This window comes from Sinohyriopsis cumingii, chromosome 2 (genome assembly GCF_028554795.1).
Source record: "Sinohyriopsis cumingii isolate HCF-2022 chromosome 2, ASM2855479v2, whole genome shotgun sequence".
Lineage (NCBI taxonomy): Eukaryota > Metazoa > Mollusca > Bivalvia > Unionida > Unionidae > Sinohyriopsis > Sinohyriopsis cumingii.
Window position 1 is genome coordinate 110645224 of NC_142962.1, and position 18501 is coordinate 110663724.

An 18501-nucleotide genomic window follows, 5' to 3' on the forward strand; every position below is an offset into this window, starting at 1 on the left:
AAAACAGCATATACCGTAACAGTAACATCCTACTCTATTTTGATGATGCATTGGTTTGACCCCACGTTATTAACTCCCAGTTCGCAAGATAATGAATCTCTCAATGACTAAAAAGTACTTGTCATAACAATCCATTTCACTATTTATCCTGTTTTGAATCAGTAAAGTTCTCATCAAAGTCCATGGTAACTATTTCGATGAGGCAAAACAACCTCTGCCTAAAACTGTTAACTACTAAATATGTGATGGCAATGTGACTGACAGTGATTGCCAACATCAGTAACACTGTCTATATTACTGTAATTAATTCTAAAGATAAACGAGGAACTGTTGTAACTGATTTTTCTTAGTTGGTTCTTTGTTACTTTAATGTGCATATATTTACAAGAAACAAATACTTTGTATGAAACATTTCATAGTTGTATCAGCGTCCATTATCTTTGTATTAAGGACACCGAGTGCCCGAGTGGTATAAAGCACTCACCGTTACGGATCACTGCCATTTCACCTCTGTCTGCGTGGGTTCCAGTCTCATTGTCGGCCAATGTGGGTACGTGAGAAATCTTGCTATTAGCTTCCCCTGCATCGTTTGTTCTTCCCAGGGTTTATCAATGGTTCTTCCTCCATCATTTATACTGGAGGCCATATTTAGTCTATCTTGTGTTGAAAAATGGCGTTATACCATACAACAACAACATTTGTTATGTATCAAAGTACTATAATCTTAAATATGATGATAAAATACATTTTTTTTTTAAAGTAAATTTTCAATAATCCTTTAACATAATCTTGATATTTCACTTAATCTGACCTAAATAATTTAGTTTCTTTAAAGATAAAGGTAAGAATGATAACACATTGAAATTAAAATAGTAACTGTATATCTTGTATACGATTATCTGCACTTCTAGATAAATGAGTTATGATGAATACATATGCACAATGCAAATACATTTTATTAACAACAGGTCACAAACCATATCTGATAATTCTTTTTACTAACAAGTAAACAATTTTATTATGATACCACCATGATGTTCCCCAAATTGTATTATTAATGCTTTCGATACAAAATCTCTCCCCCAATTAAAACCATGATAAATCTAAGAAAATCTATAGGAATGTTAAAGTGAGTTTTGTGTCTCATTTTCTCTGCAAATCTGAGTTTTTATATACTGATGTCATTACTCTATAACATTGTTTTATACTTGAGCATGTATTACAACAGTGATATGGGGTGTAGTAGAATTGTGTGAAGGTGCGAAGTGCGACAAATCTTATCCCGGGTAGTTTGGTAGTCATATATATATGGATGACATCATCAAGGTTTGCATGTTGGAACCTTATGTTTATGGTTAAATTTCACCGCGCTCTGTGTTCGGATGCCATTTACTTATGGCACAGGACAGCGACGTCTTCTGATGTCCAATCTAGGCCAACTATTAATCGTGTGCAACTAATGGCAAGGAAATAGCACAAGTAGTCCAAAGCTCTATATCACTGTAACAAAACACCAGTGAAACAAATATTACAACATACTGGTTTGCCCAAGAAAACTGTTATCAACAATGTAGGTTGGTGTAAGCAATATGGTGGCTGTTAATTATAGTTGCATTCTCACAGATGATTCATAGCCAGTTACCTCTTACTACCGTATGTATGGAATAGTCCTAAGTAAAATAAAGTTATTTGATGCTTTGTGTGAAACTCTAGAGGTATAAATAGCAATATGCAGATATTTAATATTTATAATTAATTGTCAGCAACAATTAACGTGTTGATGTGAACGTGCTTTGAAATAGCACGTGTTGACATAGCCATCATATTCAGTAACAACATCAATTTCTATTAAATCCAGCTTAAACTATAATCTGAATATATCACCCCGTGTATATGTACGCCCTTCCAATTTAAAAATCATAAAAGCACAAATGAGATCAAAGATGCATATAACTTATTCATTTCATTTATTGTTTTACAATTTCAAACCTAAAAATGCCGGGGGGAAGGGGTAACACAGTTACCATCTGCGCGTTTCACTTCAAACGAAGTTTTCAGTTTAAAAGAGGACAATGTTTGTTAGTCATTTCTGGTTTCTGGACATGTCCATTTTTAGCGAAGGGGTATTTACTGGATTACACATGTATGTACACACAGGGGATCGTTACGAAATAAAATTAGGTGTATCCGTCCATGAATCAAGGGATGGGGTAAGTCAAACCTGTAACAAGGTAACATAGGGGACGACACCAGTCCGCTCCCCACGGTAGTTTCAATTCTGCTAGTTTTTCCTAATTGGATCTGCTAATTTCCAACTTAAGCCAGTCGTAATCAAGACATGTTCAGTTTTCAAAACAGCTCGAAATACCTGGGTTTCTTTTCTTTTATTCTTTGACATATCGGATAAAATTGAATAACGTCTCGACATGTATTGTCCCTAGCAGTGCCGTTTGCATTCGGATAGTCTTGAATTTCACCATTGCCCGATTTGTAAGATCCGAAGAATCCCGATTCTCTACTTCAGTGTTAAATACAAATGTGCGATCTTAGTAACTAACAACTGCTGCTCATGCCTTTTCTTTGACGTTAATATACGAACAGCAATAAAAACACAAAATGTATAAATGTTTAATTGATTACAATAATTACTGTCTTTTGATTTAAAAAAATTAAGTATGTTTCAGGAGTTAACAAGGCAATATGCAACAATGGAAACATCAATCAACACCAAATTTACCTAAATCAATATTTGTTTTCGCAACCAAGATCAATTTTCATTCTCTTTTTCGTTCTTTTCTTGGAATAATAAAAATAACAAGAAAAACACAATATTCGTATAGTACTATAAAGTTCATTTTCCTCTGCTCTTTTCTCAACAGTTGAAAAGGAAATGGATGAGAGAGACAGACAGACAGACAGACAGAGAGACAATTTCTTCGTTAACCCACTATTACGACATCAATGTGAACTGCTTGTGATATGGGAATATAATAATCTAGACCTTCGCATAAGGGCTAGTATCGTTCCTTACAATTTAAATGTCAGTCGTAATATAATTTTATACTATATAGTCAAATATAAGCAATACTACGAGGCCCTGTGTAACAAGATCTTTGGTGGAACGGGACACAAACAAGTTGTCATAGATGATAACGAATGAGAGAACTAACGTACGATTTGGACTAATATAATATACAACTTTATACAGAATGTTTTTGTTTCTGACCAGTTTGATCGAGTACGTCTTGCCATCTTCCAAGAGTTAGGTAACAGGTGCAGTAAGTCTAGAAGCAATACAATACATGTACACACCAAATCACGCGACGAAAATACCGTACTATATCAGTCGCACCGGGATTAAAATATCGCACTTTCTGATGACATCATTAGTTTACCATTATCACATAATATTTGTTTAAATCACTAACAATGCTTGCAATTATTGTTATGAGTGGTATTTGACGTGTCTCTCAGACATCACCAACATTAGGAGGACTTTCACAATAAAACGAAGTTCATCACTTATGATCATTCTCAATCGTTTGCCGATGAATCATCTGGAGGACTTGTTTGTAAGTCCTCACAATTTAGTCACGTCATCGAGCTAAAAATTAAAACGTATACAAATTTGGCCAATTATATCTATATATATTTTCTCATAAACTCATCAAAACATAATTATGGTCGACTGTAAGCAGCATCCTAAAATGTTCAACCTGAACAGAAAGTTCTTTACCAAACATGACGAATTATAGAATCATCACTTTTGCGTGCTCCGAACAACTGAAATAAATCACATCCTGGTGTTTAAATCCATACTTTAAGTTTTTAGGGGATTAAATGATTGTACTCAAACATAAAGTATTTGCTTTTATGGAATCAATTGGTATAATCGTCATTTCTATGAATATAAATGCCCTAGTTATCATATGAATTTGAACAACTATTTTATGTCAGATCAAAATGGTTTACTGACAGAATATGTCTACAACTGGAAAATAAAATAAAGCATTAGGGACTGAAGTTTCTACAATTTACAACGGAAAATGAAACCCATGTTCTAGAGAATATGTTCATTTTGAAAGGTTTAGAGTTGATAACAAAATATTTATATTTGTTATGATGTATATTCTTTCCGCTTGAAACCATGACTGGGTTTGTAATACCGTAGCAGTTATCTCCCTTGGTAATACGGTTTCTTCTTGCTTTACTTTGCCACTACTATAGCGCCTTTGCAAGCTTTGCGTACATCTTTCGTTGTAACCTCTACAAAGAGAAGTATTCAAAAAGGATTGAAAGTGATGCGAGAAAGTGGATGTGTTCCTACAATGATAGCGTAAGAGTAAGTGGGAAGATCATATACATCGATTCTTCCTGAGATTAGTCCATTTCAGACTACTTCTTGAATCAATTTTTGTTAATACCGTCTAGCTTCGACATCAACATTAAGCAGACAGCGTCTTAAGTATACGTGCAAATATTGTAATATATCAGCATCAATATAATGAATCACTGTGCCTTAATTGTTACATATTGTTTTTTATCTACAAACTCATACAAAAGAAATTTAACTGATTGAACAATTTCCAAAGTATATAAGTCTCAAGTGGTCCAGATGTCGCTCTCTTTTTGGATTGTATACTTGATTGTTGTCCATATTTCAATGAACTGGTTTGTCCTGCTGATGATAATATTTTGTCATGATCGTAAGTTATACATAAACTGTTTACTGATATCTAATTTCAAAATCTAGCCATATTTACAGCTTATAGTATTCTTGAAGAAAACTATTGACGCACAGCTTAGTCATTTACCGTGTCTTAGTATTGAACTAAAATACATGTGAACACAATTATTCATTCCTATTTTAAGATCAGTCTGTATAATTATTTACCGTTTTCTTCATACACAATTATGGAAGAATTATTTAAATCCCTCACTGGGATTACTAAAATGCTCATTGACTAGATTAACACAATTTGAGGATTTTGTGGGATTCATTCAAAGACAATCTTGATCATATAATTGTGATATATCAGAATATTCAAGACTATTATTTTATCAGCACATTCAATGTTGGAATTCGTGCAGAACACTAAATGTTTGACAGAAATTTCAGGATTATTTGGGTTTTAATTCGCGTTATTGGAAGTTCCTCTTAAACTTTCTTTTTATAACTTAGAGAATTTAAATTATTTGTTGATTTTACAAAACATGCTTGATTGATTTTCATCATGCTTAGTTTAAATTTGTAACACTAACATATGAAGGTAAATTAGCAAACACATCTGGGTTATTATTCCAGTAATTTTTTTATCTAATTAAGCTGGTGTGCTCGGAACGGCATATGTAGATTAAATTAAAGATATATAGTACGGATGAAAATTAAATTAGATAAAAATGTAATTGATGCCAACAAACCGTATACAGAAAACCGTGTCATCCATGTTTTTGACAAGCTGGTAATTATTTAAATGACCCTCATTATGCTAACCTTAAAGACGGTAATATATTTAGCAGTAGTAACGTATATACATATTCGCTTATAACATTTCCCAACAGTCACGTACTGCTGATGCTGCCGGATATTATTCTTTTCGAAGATAGGATAAACACCAATGATTCATTTTTAAAGTCTGTCCAGAATACATGTTTCATCAAACAATCATTCCGTAAGGGTCATTAAGACGTTTATGAATAACTCTTGTTGCTCACATATTAAGTGGAGTCACCAATTCTCAGTCACAGCCCATCCTCAAGAGCCTAGACTGCGTCATTTGTATGTCTAAATTAAAGATATTCGTCTGCGCCGGACTGATCGTGTTTTCCAACCAATCAATTATGTCGATTATTATTTCCGTCTACTTTGTTTTGTTTGTGTTCCTTTTTGACAGACCACTTTCCAATATAATATGTTTCAAACATCCACATTTTAAACAATTTAAGATGTGTGATATTCGTTTCTTTAAGTGTGTTAGATAAGTGTACTATGAAATCTGTATATGCTTCCGTAAGGGTTAGTGTTGAGGTTAATGGTTGGGTTAGCATTAAGATAAGGCTATGGAAAAGCAAATGCAAAATAGATGTAATAGAAAATTCAGATTGTAGCTCGTACCTTGCTGATCTATTTCTGTAATTTGGTTCCCTATTCTCTTTTGAATCTGTATATGCGATGTTTTGATTTATATTAGCTGTGCAAGGTTGATGTCATTGCCTCGATTAATTTAATCACATCGTTGACTTTCATAGAGGAAAACAGTATCTTTTCATAAACAAATATTCCAAAATGTGTTCCGTGCTTGTTTTATATTCCGCTGCTTTATTCTTTGAATTAGAGTCTTGGTGATAACAGTTGTTTTTTTTTTAGTTTTTTTTTTCCAGAGTCTGATACATTGCGAACGTTTCTTGATTCAAAACGTGTATACTTTTCTGATTATGTATAAAGAGTATGATTAAATTATGTAAGGGCTCCCTGGCAAAAACTAGATCGTGATAGTCGTTTATAACATTGTGATCTGAAAATTCACGAATGTTCTTGATCCTTTTATATTAATTTGGGATAAGATCCTTTGTTTATACAGTAGATTTTGCATTCTTAAATATTGTTCCAAATAGTCTAATACTATTTTAATAACACATTTACAGTGTTCAATGTTATACTAGTATTATACACTTTGGTTAGCAGCTCTTTCGAACGTCAACGCTTTCTTGAGACAATTCATTACCAGGTCAAGTTCGCTTATGTCAGTTTTAGTTTTGTAAAACTTAAAAAAAAAGACATTTTAGTTATTAAACTAAACAATAAAAATGTGAGAGGAACCTTATTTGTATGACGTGAATCCTAACCTAATCATTGTAAGCGCTAATTACAGTCTTAAATAAATGAAAACGTCCTCGTAAATTTCAAAACGGGTATAGTACTGATCATCCAAGAACGCGGACGTTGTCAAGATGTGTTGTTAAGATTTCCTTTGAATCATGTATAAGTTTCAGACAAAATAGTATAGTCAAATAATGAGCACCACTGAACAACCCAAACAAATGTGTCTTCAGACTTACAACGAACACAGAAAATGTGAATGATTCCTAAATCTGAATGAAACTGATTGCTTAATTCACTAACTATTTACAATGCAAATTGTGATTGCCCTTGGCAGTAGAGCCAATGTGACAGAATACCCTAATCATTGTGCATAGAATTGGTCTATTCATGTGACCTAGCCCAACCAATGTGAAATTAAATAATTATCTAGAAACGTCAAAAACCTAATCTGTCAAGTATAAATACTGCCAAAGGCTCCATTTAAGTCTTACGTATACGTAAGATTATATTTATCGACAATATGTAGCTGCCACTCTCCTTACATATTCAAATTAAGGAAACGACTGCCGATCATGTGATTAAATCTTATAGCATTACCGATGATCGTGACGAAGTTCCTGTTCTGATAAAGGATACTAACAGAGATAACATAACATTTGTTTTGATAGTATTTCTTCAATAGAAAATTACGAAAGGTTTCTCTAAATTGGTACGCTAAATATGGACTTTAAGGGTTTGATTTGGACATTGTAGATTTCAAGTCACCGTAATCATATATAATCGTCAGTATCCAAGTAAGGACCGACACCGCTTCGGAAATTAAACTGGACCATCTTTGTTCAAAAGGCAGGAAATGCATGAATGGCATCAACTCAGATAAGTAATACAAGAAAACATTCAAGTTAGTATCAGATTAAATTTACTAATGAAACCCTAAGAAACTTTTTTCCAAAATATTATTTTCTAGCAAATATTGAACCCAAAGATTGATCAGATCAACACTAATTTAATAATTGTAGTGTTGTAAATGTTATTATAATACTGATTACGTTCTGTTCAAAAGCAAGTTGTTTTGACATAATGTTAATGATTTTCTTAATTTGTGCATTTTTATAACACGTATTCACTTTTATAATGGATAAAACTCTATTCATATGCTTGTTCCTAAAAAAGTAAGTATTATCTTCTGAATTTATAATATAATTTTATTAAAGTCGCTTGAGACTGTTGTTGTGTGGTTTAACTCCATTTTGCATCACACGATATGATATGCATGCGGCCGGTATTAATGGTGGAGGAAGAACCTGGGAAAACCCCGGAAAAACCACCTACCCACAAAAAGCTACTGGCAAGCTTTCTCACATACCCACATTGGCCGAATCCTAGACTCGAACCCACTCAGACAGAGTTCAGAGAGCAGTTAGAGAGCGCTTTAGACGAGTCAATCACTCGGGGCCATTTCACTTGAAACTATGAAGTTATATCTCAGATCGTTTCATTGAATGATAAATACTACCACAAAAGTACATGTACACTCGGTAGCACGAGTTCATTCATGACAATGTTGATCTAGGCTAAAGAAACAACTAAGCAGGTCAGAATGACACGCTAGTAAATACTGATAGCGGTCCTCGAAATTACACTGAATTATAAACATTCAGATTAATACGTGTGTGTGTGTGATTAGAATTGATTTCTTATGTTTAATACTTGTGTGTATGTATATGTGTGTGATTTGGATTTTTAACTTAGCTTTAACATTTGTTCCTTTTAAAACTTAATTAATTAATAACTGAGTTGAATTCAGTGGCATTATCATGGTAACTTATAAGCCTAATTAAATCTTCGTAATTTTAGAACATTTTTCCCGGTAGTTAGAAATTGACTGAATACTTTTGGATTTAGTGAGTCACATAGTAAATTCCCAAACCAAGTTATTTTTTCACTTTTTTATTATATTTTATTTAAATAACGTTGTATTGTAGAAACGTGAATGTTTGCTGGGTTACCTTGACATGTTATTGAAGCTTGAATCCCTAGACGTAACATTATAATAAGTGTTGTAAGTGGGTTAGTAGATACCTTAATAAAGAGGACTATTAATATATTGGAGCCATTTATAGTTGACATGTGCAAACTATTTGTACTTTGGATGCATTATATACAAAAGACGACATTGATTTGTAAACATATTGGTATCTTTAGTTTTCAACAAAGGAACTCCACATTAATGCTTAGTGCAGTAGGATGGTCTTCATTGAGGTTAGGTGATATCTAAAACACTAATACTTGAGTTGAATTCAGTGGTATTATTACGGTAACGCATAAGCCTTCTTAAATCTTTGTTACCTTAGAACAGTTTCAGGGTTAGTTAGAAATTGACAGAACACTTTAGGATTGTGTGGGTTAGATATTAACAATTCCTACGGTATGTTATTTTATCTCTTTCACTTTATTATCATATTTTATACAAGTACATTTGTATTTTGGAAACCTGGGTTGCCCTGTCGTGTTGTTGAAGTTTAAATCCCTAGGCGTATCATTATAAGAAGTGCTGAAAGAGGGTTAGTGTTACCTTAATATCATGACTATTGACATATTGGGGCCATTTATAGTTGATATGTGCATACTATTTGTACCTGAGATGCATTACATTCAAAAAGACGACATTGATTTGCAAATATATTTATATCTGTAGTTTTCAACAAAGGAACTCCACATCAATGCGTATTAAGGTTAGGGGAACACACTAAGAATCAAATACATGAATAGAATGTCTGTTTATACTGAAATTGAAATAATTCTTGCTCATAAATTACAATAACGGATTTAACAAACTATCGCGAACTTAGTTAAAATATTGATTTGAGGAAAATTATGCCGGAACGTATTTCAACATGTATCTAAATGAGCAATCAGCAAAAAAGAATGAGGGATCCCAATAATCCCTTTGTTGCCCTGAATATATGTTTGGCCCGAAGATGTGGTCCCTCAACATGATGATTACATTATCTTCATCTCAGGCAATATCGTCACCGATAACAGTAGGTTGGACACCAGCCCACTAACTACCATAGCTTGCGTCCCTGCTCTTGGCTCCACGGCTAAATGTATAAACACTTCCATACAAATACATGCGCACAAACACAGTCAGCCAAAGACTCCAAAGCTGCCAAGCTGCCAAACTGCCAAATGTAGATAGCCGAATGTGCCGGATAAATCCAGACATCCAAAATCAGACATCCTGTCCACACACGACCTGATTACATTATCTTAAAACTAAGAAAGGTCGTGTCAGGAAACTGTCTACTATACTGAGCACAATCTTCAGCTATATAACTACAGGAATTAAAAAGTGTAAACGTTTCCCAATCCGTACATGGATAAACCGTTTGTCAGCTATGGAGCTATTTGGCTATGGCCCTTTATACGGCTAGTTAGTTTACGGAATATAGGTTTTCTCGTTATAAACACCTTGTTCTTGCATCATGCAGTGAATCGAGCTCGTTATATCGAAATGATGTGGAATGCAGCTAAACCACACTAGGTTAAAGGTGTACGCGGAAATGAAATCCGATTATTTTTGAGTTCAGCTATAGTGCATACACATTAAATATACTTAATTTCCTGACATGAAGTAGGCTCACTGAACTAAACGCGTCAGCGGAAAACGTTTCAACAGGTATGTACTTTTATTATGGACTTATTTTAGGTAGGTCCGACACCAACAACCAAACACAATTATGGGAGAGACTGCCCCTGTGTCTGTGGAGGCGATTGAGCAAAAATAAATAATGGTGTGTCAGAACTAATTCACACACAACCTTCAGCCTCTTGGAGTGCGATTTGGGAAAAATCAAAAACCGGTCGGGTGTGTGGAAATTGGTGATTGTTTGTCAACACCTATTTTGCATCTACATCCCAACCAATTTTTTTGTCGCCTATACTGAGAAAAAAATAAAATGACAATTCTTTATTGATTTTGTCAGAGGCGTATTTATTTGATAAGTATGTGGAATAGTTTTTGTTTTCTACCATATTGCAATAATTCGGTACGTTTTCCAGATACAAAACGTCAAATATATGAATAATGATGTTTGAACTCATTTTAATTCGATGAAAATATAATATGTCCAAATGCCATGAAGTGTAGCTTGACGTTTTAACACTTTACAAGACTGCATCTAAAATAATAGACCATAGTTCACTGCTTATGTTGTCTGTCTCCTTCGTAATACGCTAGTAAACCTCATCTCCCTTAATCAGTTGAACAATCACGTAGCATGGATATCTTGCAAACGTAAGATCGTCAAAGGACGGTGTGGTGGAAGAAAATCATAACCCATTACGGATAACCTAAACATACCAGCCAGAGCTAAGGTATGTGGAAATTATCGCTAAAACTATATCAAATCTCGTATTGGTCGCACGAAAAAGTATACCGTTCGTGTCGTAACTATTACCTATACTTAGTTGAGCATTATCAAACAAAAACTCCCATTATGTTTTTTTGTAATATCTTTTATGAAGCAACTTGATTAGACCGGTAATAATGAATAGTGTGACTGGTATAATAATATTAAAATATTTACACAGCAAAATGTTAAGCTGTCCTTCATTATTATTAACGTGCTAGCAAGTATGCCATATGTAAATGGCTTAATTTTTTCTCAATTGTTTCAGTATTATTTACTTCTTGGTTTCCTTTGGCATGTATCAAGCTATGTTTCGCCTTATTGCTATCAGACGAGCAAATATGCCTTGATTAGGAACGAACGCTGAAGCCTATGCAATAGGCACGGTAACGTTGATTTGTTTCATCGCCACTGCAAGATAATCTTACACTAATAATGCATGCAAACTAGTGCAGCATTCAGTGTTACAATCCGTACTCCTCGGTCACTAATCATGGGTCTTTCATTATCATCAGTATCAACAGGTACTTAACGGTAGCTAAATATGCATTGAAGAAATTAATTCCTTCCAAGGCAACATTCAGTGATGACCTTATTTCAAACTAGACCGATAATCCAAGGATATGCGTGGGGCAGGTTCTTAAGTACCCATTTTGGGAATAGTTGGCCAAATTCAACCCTGATGGGTGAATATTAGATATTTCACCAAAGTCATCCTCTGGAGGGGATATGAGGCAAACCCCAGTACTTGTTAAGGTAAGCTGGAAGTATTTAAGCCTTTTTAACTGGCATCTAGTAGTGAACCGATATAATGTTGAGTATATTGAGCAATAATAATATAAGTCCTTGAGAAAATGTGTCAATATATATATATATATATATATATATATATATATATATATATATATATATATATATATATATATATATATACATATACATATATATATATATATATATATATATATATATATATATATATATATATATATATATATATATAGATAGATGGATAGATACATACATACATACATACATACATACATACATACATACATACATACATACATACATACATACAATGATTTAAGCAAAGAACAAATGCAGGTGACTTATGATTGGCCATTTAACTCCTTGTAACAACGCTTGTGTAAACGAATTATGTGAGTAGCATTCACAAAGTAAGTGGTGAGGGAGTTTATGTCCTAAACCGTGTCTGAAGTGTGATGTTAGAGTAATAAGAAACACGTAGCTATGTGTGCAATGTGGGGGCAAAAATACAGAAAGCGCAAAATTTATTATGATAAAGAAACACCGACAGTAATGATACAGTTATAAGAAATGTGAAAGAGTATCTACTTAGGCTTAAAAAATAATGCTTTAGACAAATTATTTTTTAAACAAATGATAATATATATATATATATATATATATATATATATATATATATATATATATATATATATATATATATATATATATATATATATATATATATATATATATATATATATATAAATGGAGCGAACAAGAATTTGTGAGATATCCCGTCATCAAAAATTGTGAAGCATCTCGTAATGGTATTATCATAAACTGTCGACTAAAACGTAAATAGTCGGTTTTGTCACTAATAGGTTATCTCAAGATCAAAACAAAAGGGAATATTTATTTATCCAGACAAAGGTTCGTCTACGAATGTTTTCGAGGGATACTCGAAGATGGTCCTGTGATCGATCATATTAATACATTGAAACTCGATACCTCTTTATATAATTTGAGAGCCATTACACAAAGCCAGAACAGTAGATTTGAAAATACTGGTATTCATTTAAAAATTGCATGACTTATTAAATCTTTACATACATAAACTGGTGAAGAAATGATACTTCAATCAATGAACCCTGCTGGCAAACATTTTGATATTTGTCAGCGCTCGGTTCAGTACGTCGCAGATAATACTACCAAATCGTCATTTTCGAAGAAATGAAACCAGAAAAGAAGTTTTCATTATTGTTCAATAAACGTAAACTCTGTCACGCTCAGATATTTCCGGTAGTTTATGCTAATATTATAATTATCATTTCTGTGTTTATTTACTCTTTTGTTTATATTCTACAACGCTAAATCTGAAGTTTTTATCGTTGTTGTTACAAATATATCAATTACTATACAATTTCAGCATTATTAAAGGGAGATAAACTCTGTATATCGTGTAGGCTGACTTAGTAGTTACCTCGCTTGTTGCTGCCAATGACCTGAAGAAAAGATATAACTCTGTAGCTTTCTTTCTCCGTTGAGCTTAATGTTGTCCCCATGGTGTTGCAAATTATATAACCAAATAGGTATTTTCAATGAAATTCAAACAAAAATATCTTAGTTCAGGATATACTTATATCGTAAGACAGAGTAATTTCATGTTTTTTATGATTTCGTCGTTGATTTAAGTCGAGGGGAATTCTTTTGTTAGAAAGTTACAGCATGTAATCAAGAAAAAATTATTATTGTATAGACCAATAATATTCTTTTGTTTGATTTTTTAATAAACATTATCTTTGTTTTTTCTGATTTTATCAAGTTTCTTGCTTCATCTAGTTTTTATCGGCGATGATACAAAATAACAATGGCAAAAAAATACAACACAAAATTACGTTATCTACTTTTAAATCTATTTTGTACTACAGTATTTCAACCCATATGGACAAAACGTCTATAATTTAAATGCTGTTTTTCAACTTTTACGTTCTCAGTGCAGAAAAATTATTTTACAGCGTGTTCTGGAAAGTCAGAAATAAATCCGCGCTGTAATTTTACTCAGGAATGTATGAATCCAGCATAGGTAACTTTATAATAATTTCTGCAACATATATATGTAAGATGTGTACATTGATAAAATGCTAGAATGTTGGATTATCATACAAGAGGTCTGACAATCAAAACCCGTTACTGACAATTGTCGACTGTGGCGATCTATTCGCGTTTTTTCTTTATAATTTGGTGGTCCGCCCAAAGTTCGAAATTCAACAGAAAAAATACACTCTCCACCATGTCACCGCGTGGTGGGTCATCTTTTGCACTCTCCCGCGGTTGATTATGGGGGTGCGTGTGTGCACAAATATGTTGAACATAGAGAAGTCTCCAGTAAATGTAGTGTGCCGTCCTTATAATTAAGATTATATGACATGATACTATGTTTTACTTCTGACTGAACCGTTGTCACGACAGAACAATTGTCATGACAAAATGTGGTATTCCTTAAAACCATTGTCATAAACGAACCATTGTTATCACACTATGTGGTGTTATGAGACCAAAACTTTGTCATGACTGAATCATAACTGAACCATTGTCATGGCACTATGTGTTATTTCTGACTGAACCATTGTCATGACTGAACCAAAATTGTAACTGAACCATCATCATGACACTATGTGGTATTTCAGGCTGAACCATTATCATGACATGATGTGGCATTTCTGACTGAACCATTGTCATGACTGAACCAAATTGGAACTGAACCATTAGCATAGAACTATGTGGTATTTCTGACAGAACCGTTTTCATGACTGAACCAAATTGTAACTGAACTATTATCATGACATTATGTGGTATTCCAGGCTGAATCATTATCATGACATTATGTGGCATTTCTGGCTGAACCATTTTCATGGCACTTTGTGGTATTTCTGACTGAACCTTTGTCATGACTGAACCAATATTGTAACTGAACCATCATCATCACACTATGTGGTATTTCTACCTGAATCATCATCATCAGTATGTGGTATTTCTACCTGAACCATTATCATGCCACTATGTGGTATTTCTACCAGAATCAATATCATGACACTATGAGGTATTTCTGACTGAACCATCATCATGACACTATGTGGTATTTCTACCTGAACCATCATCATGGCACTATGTGGTATTTCTACCTGAACCATTATCATGCCACTATGTAGTAACTCTGACTGAACCATTATCATGACACTATGTAGTAACTCTGACTGAACCATTATCATGACACTATGTGGCATTTCTACCTGAACCATTATCATGCCACTATGTGGTATTTCTACCAGAACCAATATCATGACACTATGAGGTATTTCTGACTGAACCATCATCATGACACTATGTGGTATTTCTACCTGAAAAAATATCATGCCACTATGTGGTATTTCGACAAGAACCATTATCATGACACTATGTTGTATTTCTGACTGAACCATCATCATGACACTTTGTGGTATTTCTACATGAACCATTATCATGACAATATATGGTATTTCTGACTGACTAATTAGTAATACACTATGTGATATTTCTACCTGAACCATTCTCATGACACTGTGTAGCATTTCTGACTGAAACATCATCATGACACTATGTGGTATTTCTGACTGAACCATCATCATGACACTATGTGGTATTTCTGGCTGAACCATTATCATGAACTTATATGGTATTTCTACCTGAACCATCATCACGACACTATGTGGCATTTCTACCTGAACCATTATCATGACACTATGTGGTATTTCTGGCTGAACCATTGTCGTGACACTTTGTGGTATTTCTACCTGAACCATTATCATGCCACTATGTGGTATTTCTACCAGAACCAATATCATGACACTATGAGGTATTTCTGGCTGAACCATTGTCATGACACCATGTGGTATTTCTACCTGAACCATTATCATGCCACTATGTAGTATTTCTACCAGAACCATTATCATGACACTATGTTGTATTTCTGACTGAACCATCATCATGACACTTTGTGGTATTTCTACATGAACCATTGTCATGACAATATATGGTATTTCTGACTGATCCATTATCATTACACTATGTGATATTTCTACCCGAACCATCATCATGTCGCTATGTGATATTTCTACCTGAACCATTCTCATGACACTGTGTAGCATTTCTGACAGAACCCTAACCCTGACCCTCTACCTGAACCATTATCATGCCACTATGTGGCATTTCTACCAGAACCATTATCATGACACTATGTTGTATTTATGACTGAACAATCATCATGACACTTTGTGGTATTTCTACATGAACCATTATCATGACAATATATGGTATTTCTGACTGATCCATTATCATCCCACTATGTTGTATTTCTGACTGAACCATCATCATGACACTTTGTGGTATTTCTACATGAACCATTATCATGACAATATATGGTATTTCTGACTGATCCATTATCAGTACACTATGTGATATTTCTACCAGAACCATCATCATGTCGCTATATGGTATTTCTACCTGAACCATTCTCATGACACTGTGTACATTTCTGACTGAAACATCATCATGACACTATGTGGTATTTCTACTTGAACCATCATCATGACACTATGTGGCATTTCTACCTGAACCATTATCATGACACTATGTGGTATTTCTGGCTGAACCATTGTCGTGACACTTTGTGGTATTTCTACCTGTACCATTATCACGCCACGATGTGGTGTTTCTACCAGAAACATTATCATGACACTATGTGGTATTTCTGACTGAACCATCATCATGACACTTTGTGGTATTTCTACATGAACCCTTTTCATGACAATATATGTTATTTCTGAATGATCCATTATCATTACACTATGTGATATTTCTACCTGAACCATCATCATGTCGCTATGTGGTATTTCTACCTGAACCATTCTCATGACACTGTGTAGCATTTCTGACTGAAACATCATCATGACACTATGTGGTATTTCTGACTGAACCATCATCATGACACTATGTGGTATTTCTGGCTGAACCATTATCATGAACTTATATGGTATTTCTACATGAACCATCATCACGACACTATGTGGCATTTCTACCTGAACCATTATCATGACACTATGTGGTATTTCTGACTGAACCATCATCATGACACTATGTGGTATTACTGGCTCAACCATTATCATGAACTTATATGGTATTTCTACATGAACCATCATCACGACACTATGTGGCATTTCTACCTGAACCATTATCATGACACTATGTGGTATTTCTAACTGAACCATCATCACGACACTATGTGATATTTCTGCCTGAACCATTTTCATGACACTATGTGGTATTTCTGGCTGAACCATTCTCGTGACACTTTGTGGTATTTGTACCTGAACTATCATCATGGCACTATGTGGTATTTGTACCTGAACCATCATCATTACTCTTTTTGGTATTTCTGGCTGAACCATTGTCATGACACTATGTAATATTACTGGCTGAACCATTGTCATGGCACTAAATGGTAATCAAAACTGAATTAGAATGACAACTGTATATAGTGCTGTAAACAGCTTAATACATTATTGTAAATATTCTAATACATGTGTTGCATGTCCTTAAAAATATATATGTATATATATATGTATATATATAGATATATATAGATATATAAATATATATATATATATATATATATATATATATATATATATATATATATATATATATATCATGAATTACGAAAATATAAATGATTTTATTTCTGCTAAAAGATAAAAAAATACTGCATAAGAATTCAACTTGTTCCAGAAATAAATTATTTCTGTTTTTGAATCACTGCAAACGTTTCGAGGATAGATACACACTACTAGGGGAATATAAGTTCATGAATATTATACAACAAGCTATGTTCCAATCTTTGGTTATTGTAAAACATACGGAAGTTAAAAATTCGTATACCTCTCAAGCGTGGTCGCAAAAAGAAGATAATAATTGGCTGACGAATTCAAAAGGAAGAAATTTATTAACACGCAAGTGAGGCAATTGAAAAAGTTTATGTCAGCTCGTGAAAGCGAAAGTGCTGTCAGTGACTGTAGCAACAACATCACTTGTAAAAGTAGTGTCGAAAGTGAATGTAGTGAAACGATTGACATCGTCACTGATGAAAATGAAAGTTACGACAATGTCGTGTTTAATTAGACTTTGACGTTTATTCTACCTGAGTAATACCTTTTAAACAAAATTGTTATATTGATTTGACTTTGTCAAGGATTATTGTGCAATTTAATTTTTTTTGATGAGATTTTCATTATTTTATAGCTATTTTCTCCCATCAATTTAATGAAATTGCTTGATAATCTGAAGAAACAAAAAATGGGTAATATACGCACCCGTTTAATGAAATTGTTTGATAACCTGATTGAATATGGTTAATATAACCATCAGTTTGATAAAATCAGATATTTTATTCAGAATTATGCAATATTATTTTACGCT